At 31.8% G+C, this 16,242-nt stretch overlaps 1 protein-coding gene across 1 annotated transcript in view; it reads left to right on the top strand.

Annotated features, from left to right (window-relative positions):
- Positions 1 to 16,242, top strand: part of LOC118191291 (uncharacterized) — a 234,831-nt gene that overhangs the window by 17,592 nt on the left and 200,997 nt on the right. Inside the window, exon 2 of the mRNA XM_085815704.1 lies at positions 2,468 to 2,535. The gene's annotated coding sequence lies outside the window, so the exon portion shown is untranslated. The remainder of the gene's footprint in view (positions 1 to 2,467; positions 2,536 to 16,242) is intronic.

The following is a 16,242-nucleotide window of genomic DNA, read 5'->3' as shown; positions in this document are numbered from 1 at the left end:
CGAAAATCCCGTAGTGTCTTTAATCTATCACTAACTTTTCAAGCCTCAAAAGCATACTGGAATGAAGAGGAAAATGGCTGTTCTTAAAGTTATAATTAAGTCAGATTTATTAAAATTTACTTATTTTTAATACGTTTCGTTCTTTCACAGAGTGGCAGATTTTCATTTTGAGTAGCATATGACTTATTTAGAATTACTTGTAAGAAATTATCGCTGTCTTCCCACGCGGATTACCGTTGTGTAGCTGGTTTCACGTTTCACTAGTTATCAGAATATTCGTGGTTCGAATCTCGACCAAGGCACAGTTGATTTTTCGTGATTTCCGCTCCGAAAACCTAACAGTTTTACAACTGCGCCCGGCTGAAATAATGAAATAAGGTGGACGATGATTTGTCGCCACCTAGATTCTGCTGATTATATCTCCTTCCTCGCTTCGCAGTTGCCTTTTAATTGGGGAAAAATGTATAGAATTATCGCCATCACTCTGACTACTATCGAGGTGTAACAAGTAGCAAGTCCAGCTAACAATCGAAAGATCCGTAGTTCGAGTCTTGTCAAGGGATTGCTCATTTTTATTCATTCTTGCACCCCCCCCCAAAAAGTCTCTAAAATTTCACTTTCAAACTATTCCCTTTTTACTCAAATTGAAACAATAATTAGCAAATATTCCTATTGTAAGAGAAGAACCTGTAGGTGTAATTAGCTACTTTGTGAAAGTTTTTCCATGACTATGTATAAGCTTTCAAAGAAAGCCACACTAGACACCTCGTACAAGATATTTTAAAATAATATTCGCGAAGAGCACTTCTATTCACACGCCCATCCAAAATTTAAGTATAAAAGACAGATTCTCGTACACTTCTTCTTCATCAACATCTTCTTATCTGGACATGGTCCTTTCTCCACAAACTACTTTGCACGAAATTTGAGCGATTCAGACAAGTGCGTATGTGGGGAAAAGCGAGACCCAGAGCACTATATTTTCAAGTGCCAGCTCACAAAAGAGCTACAAGAAAGGTCACAAATTACGCCTGAGTACATTAAATGCTTGCTAACGATCCCTCAATTACAACAAAAGGTTTCCTTGATTATGAAAAACCTTTTCTGATATAAAAGAGAAGACACATGTCAAGATGTTATCACATGTGTATAAATACCTCTTATTCCATAACTTGCAAAAATAATGCAAGATTTCAGAAATATTGCAAATATCTGAAACAGGCTAAATATGGTATGAATAGTTTTTACAAAATAATTACATTATTAAGAATTTGGACTTTATTAGGAGATGAGGGGGGGGGAAATCTTGTAATAATTAAACAATTAAATAAACATTAATTAAAAAATAATATACGACTCTATTAGATATATTAGTGTAAATGTAAGTATTATGTGATTTTCTTATGTATATTTTCTGTGTTTATGATACATTAATTTACAAAAGTAATAATGTAAGACTTCAGTGCTGATGCAATTGTGTGTAACAAGTTAAAAAATGAAAGGAAATGTATTATTAGGATAATTCGCCTTAGGAATACAACTAAGTACAATGAGATGCACAACAAAATTCTTCCCCAATTAGTTCCTTAAAAAGATGTTTAGAGCAATCCGATGTAATTAGGTATACTAATGTAAATATATTGTTTGTATGAAGTACAATGTTCGATGTACAATGAAAGTTTGTATGATGTATGTTCGAAGTAATTATGTTATATTAATTTGCCATAATCCAACTTTTGTTAATAGGTTAATTTCTTTGTAATAATTGTATACTGTATCTTTGTAACTGTATATTCAATACGTAAGTCTAGTATTGATGTGAAATTACTATGTAAATGTCTTGGTAGGCCAGCATCCGATGCGGGCCAACCAAATGCCCAGCAGGGTACAGTAGTGCGGCGGAACAACACCTGTAAAAGTCACTGACGAAGTTCTCGTGCTCCGTCCACTTTTCCTGTCCCTGTCCCTGATATGAGATATTCAAGTATCAAAGTAGTGAAAAGCTATTGGCTTTCTGTTAAACATTCAAACTAGGTATATTGTGAAAATTCATTAGATAAACACTTGAATACATACTCGTAAAAGAATTAAATTCTCAGGGAAAATCTTTTTTGGGTACTGAAAGTTGAATCAATGAAACATTCTTCCAAGATCTGTTGAGCAATTAGGGATTATAATATCATCTGGTGATCAGTTAATAGTATTACTGCCCAAAGGTAATCCTTGATCTATAGCATCAGCTATCAGAGGCACTGTATCTCTCTGAGAAAGCAGATATACATTGGCAAAGTAAACTGGAAAATATACGTGAAGCATTTCTCGGCACGAGAGCCAAAATTTGCTTAAGTTTTATAGCAAGAGAAGCAACATTAATGTTATAATTAATGTTTCAGAAAATATATTTGTTTTTTATTATAAAGCTTGTTATTGTTTTTTATTATAATTTATGTTCATATGTTCGTTTCAGGAATATTTTTGTGGTGTTCCGAGAAGAGTTTCTTTGTCCATCTGTCACTTCTAACCATCCTCTATAAGGTATGAACTGCCTTCATACAGAATGGCAATCTAACCTGTCCTTCCCAAAATTTCCTAAGGGATATTCACATTATCCAAGCTCGTAAGAATAAGTAACTCAAATACATTTTCTTAAAAGTTTGAAGATAGCTCATGAATTATACCTAATTTATTTCGTGTTTAGCTGTTGGAGAGCCCTATACATTTATTATAGCTTATTTGATTATGATAAAATATTATGATACAATCTTATTTGAAAATAAAGGGTTATTTACCCATCCATCTTGTTGTTTCTTGTCACACGAACTCAAGCGATTATTCGCTTATCAGTTCTTAAGATTCTTCACTTCCAGCAGTAACTTAGAATTACACAGTGGGGAATCCTACATTATAATCGTATATACATTGATGTCAGGACGATTGTGGTAATACAAGTGGAAGAAAGCACTGGCAATACTAGTAAAAGGATTCCAGCTCTGCAATCCTTCAGAAGAATAAAAACAGCACTGTAGCTGAAACAATACTACAGCTTGCTTTTGCTCCTTCGGGTGTAATTCAAAACTTCAATTTTAGCATGCACAACTGCTTAAAGATGGTGTGGTGTATTTAATTATGGCAAAGCACACTAGGGCTATCTGCCTAAGAGGAGGGATGCCTTTCGTGGAGGACTTTCTAAGGGAAACTGGCTCGTATACACGTTACACATGGGGAAAACCACGAAAACACCCATACAGCCAGCCCGTTCGCGGGATTCGAACCTCGGACCGAACTACCAGTGTTCAGCGACTTTACCGCTCGGCCGCTGGTGGGCCCGACTGCTTAAAGACTATATCTCTATTTTCGATTAAGTTAAATTATGGTTCTTCTAGTGCCACACAGACATGATCAGCCATATCCTTACGGCTGTCGTAGTTTTCGTGACAATCGGCATAACTACCTCTTCCATAAGTTTCGCACAATATGATTTCACCTAATATTATAGAACAGGGACGAATAAATACTTTTAATTGCGGACCAGAAAGAAAATCTTTCTTCGTGAATCATGAGAGCAAGGTCATCGCAAAATGCAATGGGGCTTGTGTGACAGTCTTTAGCAGTTACCCTACGATCTCTCTTCATGCGGGTCAATCAATTAAATATGAAGTAATTATGATCAGTATATATATGTGCATGTATACTGTAATAGCAAATGCACTCTCATGTGCTGATTCTGATAGTTTGCATACAAAATTATGTAGTAAAGAGATGAAAATGGTGTTGCACGAGATTTCATTATAGACTGGATTTGACAATTATTTGACAAAGGGCTGCATGCGGCCCGCAGGCCCCCTACCTCTGTTGTAGAAGAATGACACAAGATGTAAATTTCAAGGTAGTCAAACACCTGTAATGAGACTTTCTGAACAGTGTTACTTCCCAGAATTTTTAGGTTGTAAGGATTATGTTAATTTTATTAACAGTTAAATTTTAAGTTAAAGTTCCTTTCCTGTCAAATTCTTAACTTCAACTTACTACTTCCGGCCAGAACGTACTTTTGGAATTTGCTGAATATTTAATGAGAAGGAGCGGTATTTAAACCACGAAGTTACTTACCGAGAGAGAGAGAGAAACAGAGTTTCTGAACTACGCGCGTCTGCCTTTTTGGCCGCTCTCTCTCTCAAAGCTGTTATACGCTCGGCCGTACTCAGGCCCTTGCTAAGCTTCGTAGTAAAATAGGTTAAGGGGCCAACTCTCATTGTACCTTGATAGCTTTGGCTATACTTAGTTAATCTTAGTTTTAGTTTAATTCTTAGTCCTTTAAGTTCAAGTCCAAAGTGCGGACTTTATTTGTTCACTCCCAGGCGGAGTTTTGTGAAATCTTATAGAAATAATAAAGGGTTATTTACCCTTCTCTCTTGTTGTTTCCTGTCTTCGAACTCTAGCGATTATTCGCTTATCAGTTCCTAGGTTCCTCACTTCCAACATTAACTTAGAATTTCAAGTGAGGAACCTTACAATTGGCACCCGAAAAGAATTCTAAACGGACCATGTCGTTAGAGTCCGGGAAGTTTACGTTGACCCCTCCGACCTTTCAGGTCCCTACAACATCCACGAATCCAGTGGAAGGGTTTGGATTCCTCGTGGAAACGCTGCACACAGCCATGAAACCGACAGCCACTTTCGATGGCAAGGGCTCAGTCCTGACATTTTTGGAGCAATTAGACCTACATTTTACTTTACACCCTGTGAATCGCATATACAAAAAGTGATCATCGCTGCGACAGCCTTAAAAGGTCAAGCCCTTAGCTGGCAGAAGAGTATAGGAAAGTTCTTGTTGGGGGACCCAGGATCTGAATCATATAACTGGGAAAATTTCAAATCTGCATTAATAAAAGCATTTCCAGGGGTTAAAGATCGTGCGAAGCTTGAATCAGAATTGTATAGTAAATACCAAGGCGGTTTCGAGGATTTGACAGAGTTCATTTTAAGAAAAGTACATATTTTTAATTTATTATACGGGAAAAGGCCCGATAAAGAAAGTATCGAACTAATTCTACCGCGTCTTCTACCATAAGCGCAAGATTTTCTCGAAGTGCGTAATCCGCAAACGTTGGAAATTCTGTTCCAGCTTGCAATGAAATTTCAAAGTAGAAGAAACGCAGAGAAAGCGCGTGCAAGTCCGTTTGGCCAGTACTCAAGATTTACTCCCCAAAAGAAACCACAAGTTCAGTACAAGGCATATCGGCAGACGGGAAAAGGTGAAAAGTTTAATAGCAAGAGCGCAGATAAATCTAAGGGCGGTGGATATAAAAATCAGCGAAAAGAGGCGGCAGGTAACCAGACTTCAAACGCAAACCGGTGATCGAGAAGGGGCAACGGTCACCGAGTAGAACAGAAGACCCCTCAGAAATTTGTCTAAATACGGTCGTAGTACAAAATCTTGCTATGCTGGAGATACAGATTTTGGTAAATAATGTACCAACCACTGCACTCCTGGACACAGGGGCACAATGTTCATTCCTATCGGAATTTTTTTTCAAAAAACATTTTCGTCGTTACAGACTGTTTAAAGCCACGGGACAGAAAGTAATTGCCGCCCAAGGCAAACAGTGCGTATGTTTGGGGAAAACCGCACTGCATGTTCAGATTAAAAACGAGGTCCTAAAAATTAATTTTTTAGTTGTGAAAAATTTACTCACATCAGTGATATTGGGGATCGATTTTTTACGCGCATCCGGCGCAAATCTTAATTTTCAGAATTCTACGTTTCAGGTGCACATGGACCCGGTAAGTAGTATAAAAATGGGGGTTCTGCATCAGGAGGAGCTGAGGAGCTGAGGGCGTGGTCAATGACATCACACAGAGGGCGGGGCCAAAGGCAACGTCATCACACTAGGAGGCGTGGTCACGAGTGGAGTTGAGTTGTTGGTAGACTGCTGGTTGAGTTGTAGACCTCCTGCTTTTCATTTAAAGTTAGTTTTTTTAAATTGGCAACGGGGATTTTTTGAGATATATGCTCATGGCGTCCTCTAGAGACGAAAAAAGAAAATAATGTATTTAGGAATTGCTTATGGCGTCCTCTAGGGACGAAAAAAGAAAATAATCTATTTTAGAAGTTTCTTTTATTAAAAAAATGTTCTATGATTCAAAATATAGGATCGAACCCTGAAACAAAATATCTCACCAGCTCAGTAGTTTGAAGATTTTAACCACTAAGCTGATGTGATACATTCAGATTCAGGTAAAAAAGCCTATTTAAGAAAATGGAATTTGAATCGACTCATCAATTTATTCTGATACTTTTATCCTTTCTAGTTTTTCATGAAACTTTAACTTATTTCTCAGGTTTTCTGTTTCATAATAACATATTCATTTACTGTCATATTTTTTTAATACTTAACGTTTCTAATTTATTTGTAATATTTTATTTAATTTTCACATACTATTGTTTTTCATACCTTTCATAAATTTCAGAATACCTGATTTTTAACTTATACGTTATATTTCACAAACGTTCCCGCACGTGCTGTTTATTTGTTACATTACTTAATTTTAGATGCAATTTCACACTTTTTTTAACGTTATAATGTTCAATATATTCTGAATTTTAACTTCATTTACTTTTTTTAAATCATTCTAGTATTCTATACACACTTTAACTTAGTGGTATGAAATTGTATTTAAAAAGAAACGTTTATTTTTCATGATCTTAGTTCTTTTACTAAATTTTCTACAGAATTTCTAATTTCTTTCACGTGTTTAAAAATATCTTCCTTACATTACCGAATATTTTTAAAAAAACTTAAGTCTATAACTGTTAATTGCTTTTCTTACGTTCATGATTTCCCTTCTGTGTTTATATTTCTTAATTCTAGCTTAACTTATTTACTATAATGTTTTTATTTCTGTCTCATCACTCTTAATTCCAACATTTTATCCCTTTTTATTCATTTTAACGATATGGATTGTTTTCATTTACTCCATATTCAAATATTTCCTTACAATTTTTATAATACTTGTTTTATTCCTCGATCATAACAGATCATCTACAGGTTTTACTCAGAATTTTCCATTCACAACTTTACAGTTTAATACAATTTATATCTAAATGTATTTCTTTCTCATATAGTTTTATGGTCTTCAAAGTTTCTAACATCATATTTAGTTTTAAATCCCGATTACCTTTAAGTGTGTTGATAATTTTCATTTCTAATTTTACAACCACGTTCAGTATTTCATCCACACATACCAAAATATTTCTTACATTTTCTGATATTTAGTCTATGTCATATTTCAGTACTTCAAATGAATTTACACTGCTCACACTATTATTTTTTCATGTTTTAGAGAGACTAACTATACTAATTTTACTATTTTTCCTGCACTAATTGCCTCTATGTCAGCACTCATGATAAACTAGCAATTGTTTTGCATCACATGCATAAAGAAATTCTTAAAACCAACTTTTTCAATATCGTACTCAAATTACTGTTTTCCAGATAGGAATTACCAGTATTCTTTGGTTTTACTCTGTTACATCTTTTTAAATTTTAACATCTTACTTTTAATTCTAACATACATCTTTTAAACAGTTTTTTCTTTTAATGATAGCCTTACCTTATTTGTTCAAATTAATTCTTTCATTCACCTTCTTTACTACCTTTCAGTACCTTCATAATTCACTATGCAAACGCAATGTCTTTCACTGACATTCTGTTTAATAATACCACAAGTTTCCTTAATTGACAAAAAGCGAATTATTTCTCATTTCAAAATAGAACTACTATATTTTTGCACAAACATTTCCTTTATCCATTCAAGCCACCCCTTAACCTATAACTGACGTAGCGATAGGAAAGGAGATTCTTATCATATGCTCTTTCGACATTTGAGGTTTCTAGAACTTCTTTGACAAGCATATCAATACCACCAGAAAATATACTTAACACTTTTACCCAGTTTAAAGGCAACATACTGTTATAAGAATGGTTTTAGTTAAATTTGTAACACAAATAAACGCATTTTGTGCTAAATAGGCATAAACATTTAGATTCAGAACATTTCTTTTTAATCCGATATAAGGCTTGAATTTCATTCAAGATACGGATTGTCTCTTGATTTTCTTTTTGTTTACCTTACACTAATAGAAAATTTTTATTTTACAAGTTCAGCTTTTAATGAAATAGAAATAAAAACTACGATACACCTGCTGTTTTTAAGAAAAGGAACTTTGATATATTTCTGGAAATGTAAATGCTTTTAGAGTTTTCTTTCAATAACGTTGATTTTCATTACTTTACTAACTTCAATAATTCTCTTATTACCTAATATGAATGAAAGAAGATTGTCAAAAATGTGACACAGTATAATTCTTACGAACATATGTACCTTTACCAGCATACAGATATTACCGATTGAAATGAAGAAAGATACAGATATTTTACTCCAATCTACATTAAATTAAAAAAAATATTTAAACTTTCATACATTCCAAAGAATAAACGAAAACTCAATAGATATTGTCATGTTTGTATATATGAGATAAAAGTTTTATGAATGGTATTTAAAGTAATGCTGAGAACTTCATAAAAGCGAACATTCACTATGTTAATACACATATTATCGGTTATTTACATTAATCAATGTAATAATAATCATTACATGTACTATATGCATATATATTTAAAGTTTAATTGTCTTACAATTGAATAATTAACTATTGAGAGAAAGAGGTTCATATCTTACACTATTTAATTCACATGGAACAAATTTTTCCATCAACCACATTGAACCAAGTTTATTAAATTCGCCAAAGCTCTTTTATTTCTGCATTTTCACACTCACGACACATTTTAAATGTAACTAGTGATTACCATTTCAAACACCGATATCATAACTCAGTGTAAAACTACATCATAACTCATTTTTTCCCTACTAACTACAATTTTATATATTCAAGAAGTACATCTAAGACATGATAATTTTCTATGTTCTAGCAAATCGATTCAATTGCGAACATACTATTAAGACTTGCGATTTTAGAAGACTTGCATGTATTAACGATGTCAACGTTTCTTCGTTTTTATAAGATTCACATCAAATCATGTCGCATTCGAATGTGGTGTAAGAGATCACTTTTTCTTTTAAACACTTGTAAACAATGGATGCAATTTATAAGAAGAGAAGTATCATGCTGTTTCAAAACATCATCATCAGCATATTTCTGTTTCTTTTGACACCGGCAAAATTAAAAAAAAAAAAAAAAAAGGTTCGTGAGATTTTCTTCAAATTCTGTTTTACTTGAAAAAATGTCCGAACATTCAATACGATGTAAAGATTCATATTGTTTTAAATTCTTATGCTCACTAAATATTTTTTATCACGATTTACTCTTAAAAGTAACTTTATAAGTTTTCATATCCTTTTTACATGAAAAGAACTTGTGATTATTCACTACAAAATTCGAAGACGAGAAGCTTCGCGACTTTTCAAACTACAAACTTAAATTTCTTAGGACATACACTACATCTGATGTTTCTTTCATGACATTTCAAATATCTCTTCAGATTACTCGTATTCAAGAAACCTTACAAATATATCACATAAGTTCAGCGAATAATCGCTTCATAAACTCTTAAATTTTCAACACGAGTGAATCACTTGAAGCATATGCTGCACTGTAAACATACAATACTTAAAAAAATTGTTATAAAAAATAAAAATACATTCATTTCACCAAGAAACTTTTCTATTTAAATACATTTATTTATTTCCAAAGAACAAGTTTCTGTATTATACATAAAATATACTTAGAATTTTCTTTCATTAGTTAATATCAAATTAACAACAATATCCATTTACTGATATTTGATATACATGTTTGCTTTAAAATTAAAACTAAAATTTCAATATATTTCTATTAAAAAAAAACATAAGGAAAAAAAAATACTCATAACATCAACCACAGACAGAAATTTAAATAGAATAGCTGTACTTATATTAGTGGATTTTTATAATCTTCATAACATTTCGATTCAAAAAACCTATTACAAAATAAATGAAACATTTTTTTCTGCCTTAAAGAATCTCTTATATTTTTAAAATTAATACATAAAAATATATCTTCCCCAATATATTTAATTCTATCCTCAACACTTATTATAATGCAATCATGTCTTGTTTGTGAAGGATAATTTACAATACAACCTTCGCATTTAAATAGTTTTTTAATCACTGAATTTAATTCAGTTTTGATAGAGTTTATGAGTTCTTTAAAAAGTTCATCATCATCACTTACCATATCCGAACAATTGTTTTTACATTTGATTTGCAACGGTAAAATAATTTCAAAAATACTTTTATATAAAGTATTAGATACATCAGGAATAATTTCTTTCAATTTTTTTAAAATATCACAGTTTACTTTTAGGTATGTAGGTTTTGGTTTAAAAGAATTTTCATCTTGTTTAAAAACTTGTTGAAAAATACACTCACCTTCTTTGTTGAAAACTACCAACTCATTATTGCAAATGATGCTGGCAGTCGTATAGACAAGATAAAATTCATATATTTTTGAGGAAAATTCTTGCCATGTTGCAGGAGTTATAACAACACCGCGTGTAGTAGGGTATAATATTTTATTTTGTTCCACACATTCACGTAGATGAATGTTCATTCTGTTTTCAAACTGATTTATGGACACAAAATATCCCCAACCAAGAGTCCACTGTGCAATCAACTTCGAACTTTCTTTTTTCTGTTCTCGATTATTTGGCATGAAGATATTTTCAGGAACAGACTTCATATAGTGGGCAAACCAGTCATCCTCTTGAAGTTCATCCTCATTATCTTCCAAGCGTCGTTTTTTAATTTTCGAAATTTTTATGTTTCGGAATGTGATACTAATTCTAGGATCTTTAACGTCAGGTTGAGAGGGTATTCCGTGCATCCAAAATTGATTCGTTGGGGATTTCAGTACAAGGAGAGTTCCATGAGTTCAGTCCACGCTTCGAGATGTGAAATTTCGCCTGGTAAATACCATTTGACGTTTTGCACCTAAACTGATGATAGGTATATCACTTTCAGGTTCGAGACAAGTTTCATTGTCTTTATGCGTTGAAATTTTCGCCACTCCGTCAGGATAATAGTTCAATAAAGCAAAATTATATTTTTTGCCAGTTATCGTTTCAACATAATCTTTTACATTTAGAAGAGTTTGAGTCCATGGTTCTGCACAAATGCTCGTTCCAGAGAATTCGTAACTAAGTCCTTCATCACCAAAACCGAGTACTTTTCTTCGTGGAACATACTGAGTCCCATTAATTTCAAAACTAATATTTTTAAAATCATAATTTGATAGTTCATCTAGCAAAATATCAGCTTCATTTCGTGAATAAAATTCTTCGTATAATTCCACATTTAACTCTGTATCACATATATTCCTCATATTCGCTTCTGAATCTAACGACAATTCTGAATGATATAGAAATACGTAGCATTCTTAAATAGCAAAAATTATCTAAAACATACATTAACGAAATGATTTCATCAACACTTACCGTAATACATTCTTGTCATGTCTTTTTTGTGAAGCCAGTCTTTCCGGCGTCATATGTGTAAAAATAATCATGATAGGATAGTGGGAAAGAGTTATAGTGTCCTAACGTTGTTATTCTGAACCTCGATATTACATATATGCATAAGGAGAATCTTAAAAGCATCATCCACTTATCATGATAGAGTAATGGAAAATTTCTAAAACTCTGATAATCATACGCGAAAGAATGTATTATCTTAAGGTTGTTGTTGCTATTCCAAATTTGACAGTACATGCAGAAGTGAAGGAAGATCCTTGATAAGCGCTGTAGACTTCACGTTATCATGATAACGTGCAGCACTTATCAAGGGTCTTCCTTCACTTCTGTATGTATTGTCAAATTTGGAATAGCAACAACAACCTTAAGATAATACATTCTTTCGCGTATGATTATCAGAGTTTTAGAAATTTTCCATTACTCTATCATGATAAGTGGATGATGCTTTTAAGATTCTCCTTATGCATATATGTAATATCGAGGTTCAGAATAACAACATTAGGACACTATAACTCTTTCCCACTATCCTATCATGATTATTTTTACACATATGACGCCGGAAAGACTGGCTTCACAAACAAGACATGACAAGAATGTATTACGGTAAGTGTTGATGAAATCATTTCGTTAATGTATGTTTTAGATAATTTTTGCTATTTAAGAATGCTACGTATTTCTATATCATTCAGAATTGTCGTTAGATTCAGAAGCGAATATGAGGAATATATGTGATACAGAGTTAAATGTGGAATTATACGAAGAATTTTATTCACGAAATGAAGCTGATATTTTGCTAGATGAACTATCAAATTATGATTTTAAAAATATTAGTTTTGAAATTAATGGGACTCAGTATGTTCCACGAAGAAAAGTACTCGGTTTTGGTGATGAAGGACTTAGTTACGAATTCTCTGGAACGAGCATTTGTGCAGAACCATGGACTCAAACTCTTCTAAATGTAAAAGATTATGTTGAAACGATAACTGGCAAAAAATATAATTTTGCTTTATTGAACTATTATCCTGACGGAGTGGCGAAATTTTCAACGCATAAAGACAATGAAACTTGTCTCGAACCTGAAAGTGATATACCTATCATCAGTTTAGGTGCAAAACGTCAAATGGTATTTACCAGGCGAAATTTCACATCTCGAAGCGTGGACTGAACTCATGGAACTCTCCTTGTACTGAAATCCCCAACGAATCAATTTTGGATGCACGGAATACCCTCTCAACCTGACGTTAAAGATCCTAGAATTAGTATCACATTCCGAAACATAAAAATTTCGAAAATTAAAAAACGACGCTTGGAAGATAATGAGGATGAACTTCCAGAGGATGACTGGTTTGCCCACTATATGAAGTCTGTTCCTGAAAATATCTTCATGCCGAATAATCGAGAACAGAAAAAAGAAAGTTCGAAGTTGATTGCACAGTGGACTCTTGGTTGGGGATATTTTGTGTCCATAAATCAGTTTGAAAACAGAATGAACATTCATCTACGTGAATGTGTGGAACAAAATAAAATATTATACCCTACTACACGCGGTGTTGTTATAACTCCTGCAACATGGCAAGAATTTTCCTCAAAAATCTATGAATTTAATCTTGTCTATACGACTGCCAGCATCATTTGCAATAATGAGTTGGTAGTTTTCAACAAAGAAGGTGAGTGTATTTTTCAACAAGTTTTTAAACAAGATGAAAATTCTTTTAAACTAAAACCTACATACCTAAAAGTAAACTGTGATATTTTAAAAAAATTGAAAGAAATTATTCCTGATGTATCTAATACTTTATATAAAAGTATTTTTGAAATTATTTTACCGTTGCAAATCAAATGTAAAAACAATTGTTCGGATATGGTAAGTGATGATGATGAACTTTTTAAAGAACTCATAAACTCTATCAAAACTGAATTAAATTCAGTGATTAAAAAACTATTTAAATGCGAAGGTTGTATTGTAAATCATCCTTCACAAACAAGACATGATTGCATTATAATAAGTGTTGAGGATAGAATTAAATATATTGGGGAAGATATATTTTTATGTATTAATTTTAAAAATATAAGAGATTCTTTAAGGCAGAAAAAAATGTTTCATTTATTTTGTAATAGGTTTTTTGAATCGAAATGTTATGAAGATTATAAAAATCCACTAATATAAGTACAGCTATTCTATTTAAATTTCTGTCTTTGGTTGATGTTATGAGTATTTTTTTTTCCTTATGTTTTTTTTTTTAATAGAAATATATTGAAATTTTAGTTTTAATTTTAAAGCAAACATGTATATCAAATATCAGTAAATGGATATTGTTGTTAATTTGATATTAACTAATGAAAGAAAATTCTAAGTATATTTTATGTATAATACAGAAACTTGTTCTTTGGAAATAAATAAATGTATTTAAATAGAAAAGCTTCTTGGTGAAATGAATGTATTTTTATTTTTTATAACAATTTTTTTAAGTATTGTATGTTTACAGTGCAGCATATGCTTCAAGTGATTCACTCGTGTTGAAAATTTAAGAGTTTATGAAGCGATTATTCGCTGAACTTATGTGATATATTTGTAAGGTTTCTTGAATACGAGTAATCTGAAGAGATATTTGAAATGTCATGAAAGAAACATCAGATGTAGTGTATGTCCTAAGAAATTTAAGTTTGTAGTTTGAAAAGTCGCGAAGCTTCTCGTCTTCGAATTTTGTAGTGAATAATCACAAGTTCTTTTCATGTAAAAAGGATATGAAAACTTATAAAGTTACTTTTAAGAGTAAATCGTGATAAAAAATATTTAGTGAGCATAAGAATTTAAAACAATATGAATCTTTACATCGTATTGAATGTTCGGACATTTTTTCAAGTAAAACAGAATTTGAAGAAAATCTCACGAACCTTTTTTTTTTTTTTTTTTTAATTTTGCCGGTGTCAAAAGAAACAGAAATATGCTGATGATGATGTTTTGAAACAGCATGATACTTCTCTTCTTATAAATTGCATCCATTGTTTACAAGTGTTTAAAAGAAAAAGTGATCTCTTACACCACATTCGAATGCGACATGATTTGATGTGAATCTTATAAAAACGAATAAACGTTGACATCGTTAATACATGCAAGTCTTCTAAAATCGCAAGTCTTAATAGTATGTTCGCAATTGAATCGATTTGCTAGAACACAGAAAATTATCATGTCTTAGATGTACTTCTTGAATATATAAAATTGTAGTTAGTAAGGAAAAAATGAGTTATGATGTAGTTTTACACTGAGTTATGATATCGGTGTTTGAAATGGTAATCACTAGTTACATTTAAAATGTGTCGTGAGTGTGAAAATGCAGAAATAAAAGAGCTTTGGCGAATTTAATTAACTTGGTTCAATGTGGTTGATGTAAAAATTTGTTCCATGTGAATTAAATAGTGTAAGATATGAACCTCTTTCTCTCAATAGTTAATTATTCAATTGTAAGACAATTAAACTTTAAATATATATGCATATAGTACATGTAATGATTAATATTACATTGATTAATGTAAATAACCGATAATATGTGTATTAACATAGTGAATGTCCGCTTTTATGAAGTTCTCAGCATTACTTTAAATACCATTCATAAAACTTTTATCTCATATATACAAACATGACAATATCTATTGAGTTTTCGTTTATTCTTTGGAATGTATGAAAGTTTAAATATTTTTTTTTTAATTTAATGTAGATTGGAGTAAAATATCTGTATCTTTCTTCATTTCAATCGGTAATATCTGTATGCTGGTAAAGGTACATATGTTCGTAAGAATTATACTGTGTCACATTTTTGACAATCTTCTTTCATTCATATTAGGTAATAAGAGAATTATTGAAGTTAGTAAAGTAATGAAAATCAACGTTATTGAAAGAAAACTAAAAGCATTTACATTTCCAGAAATATATCAAAGTTCCTTTTCTTAAAAACAGCAGGTGTATCGTAGTTTTTATTTCTATTTCATTAAAAGCTGAACTTGTAAAATAAAAATTTTCTATTAGTGTAAGGTAAACAAAAAGAAAATCAAGAGACAATCCGTATCTTGAATGAAATTCAAGCCTTACATCGGATTAAAAAGAAATATTCTGAATCTAAATGTTTATGCCTATTTAGCACAAAATGCGTTTATTTGTGTTACAAATTTAACTAAAACCATTCTTATAACAGTATGTTGCCTTTAAACTGGGTAAAAGTGTTAAGTATATTTTCTGATGGTATTGATATACTTGTCAAAGAAGTTCTAGAAACCTCAAATGTCGAAAGAGCATATGATAAGAATCTCCTTTCCTATCGCTACGTCAGTTATAGGTTAAGGGGTGGCTTGAATGGATAAAGGAAATGTTTGTGCAAAAATATAGTAGTTCTATTTTGAAATGAGAAATAATTCGCTTTTTGTCAATTAAGGAAACTTGTGGTATTATTAAACAGAATGTCAGTGAAAGACATTGCGTTTGCATAGTGAATTATGAAGGTACTGAAAGGTAGTAAAGAAGGTGAATGAAAGAATTAATTTGAACAAATAAGGTAAGGCTATCATTAAAAGAAAAAAACTGTTTAAAAGATGTATGTTAGAATTAAAAGTAAGATGTTAAAATTTAAAAAGATGTAACAGAGTAAAACCAAAGAATACT

This window comes from Stegodyphus dumicola, chromosome 4 (genome assembly GCF_044657685.1).
Source record: "Stegodyphus dumicola isolate Sdum_Otavi_A_Nest chromosome 4, ASM4465768v1".
Classification (NCBI taxonomy): domain Eukaryota; kingdom Metazoa; phylum Arthropoda; class Arachnida; order Araneae; family Eresidae; genus Stegodyphus; species Stegodyphus dumicola.
This window is presented reverse-complemented; position numbering and strand designations above follow the sequence as displayed.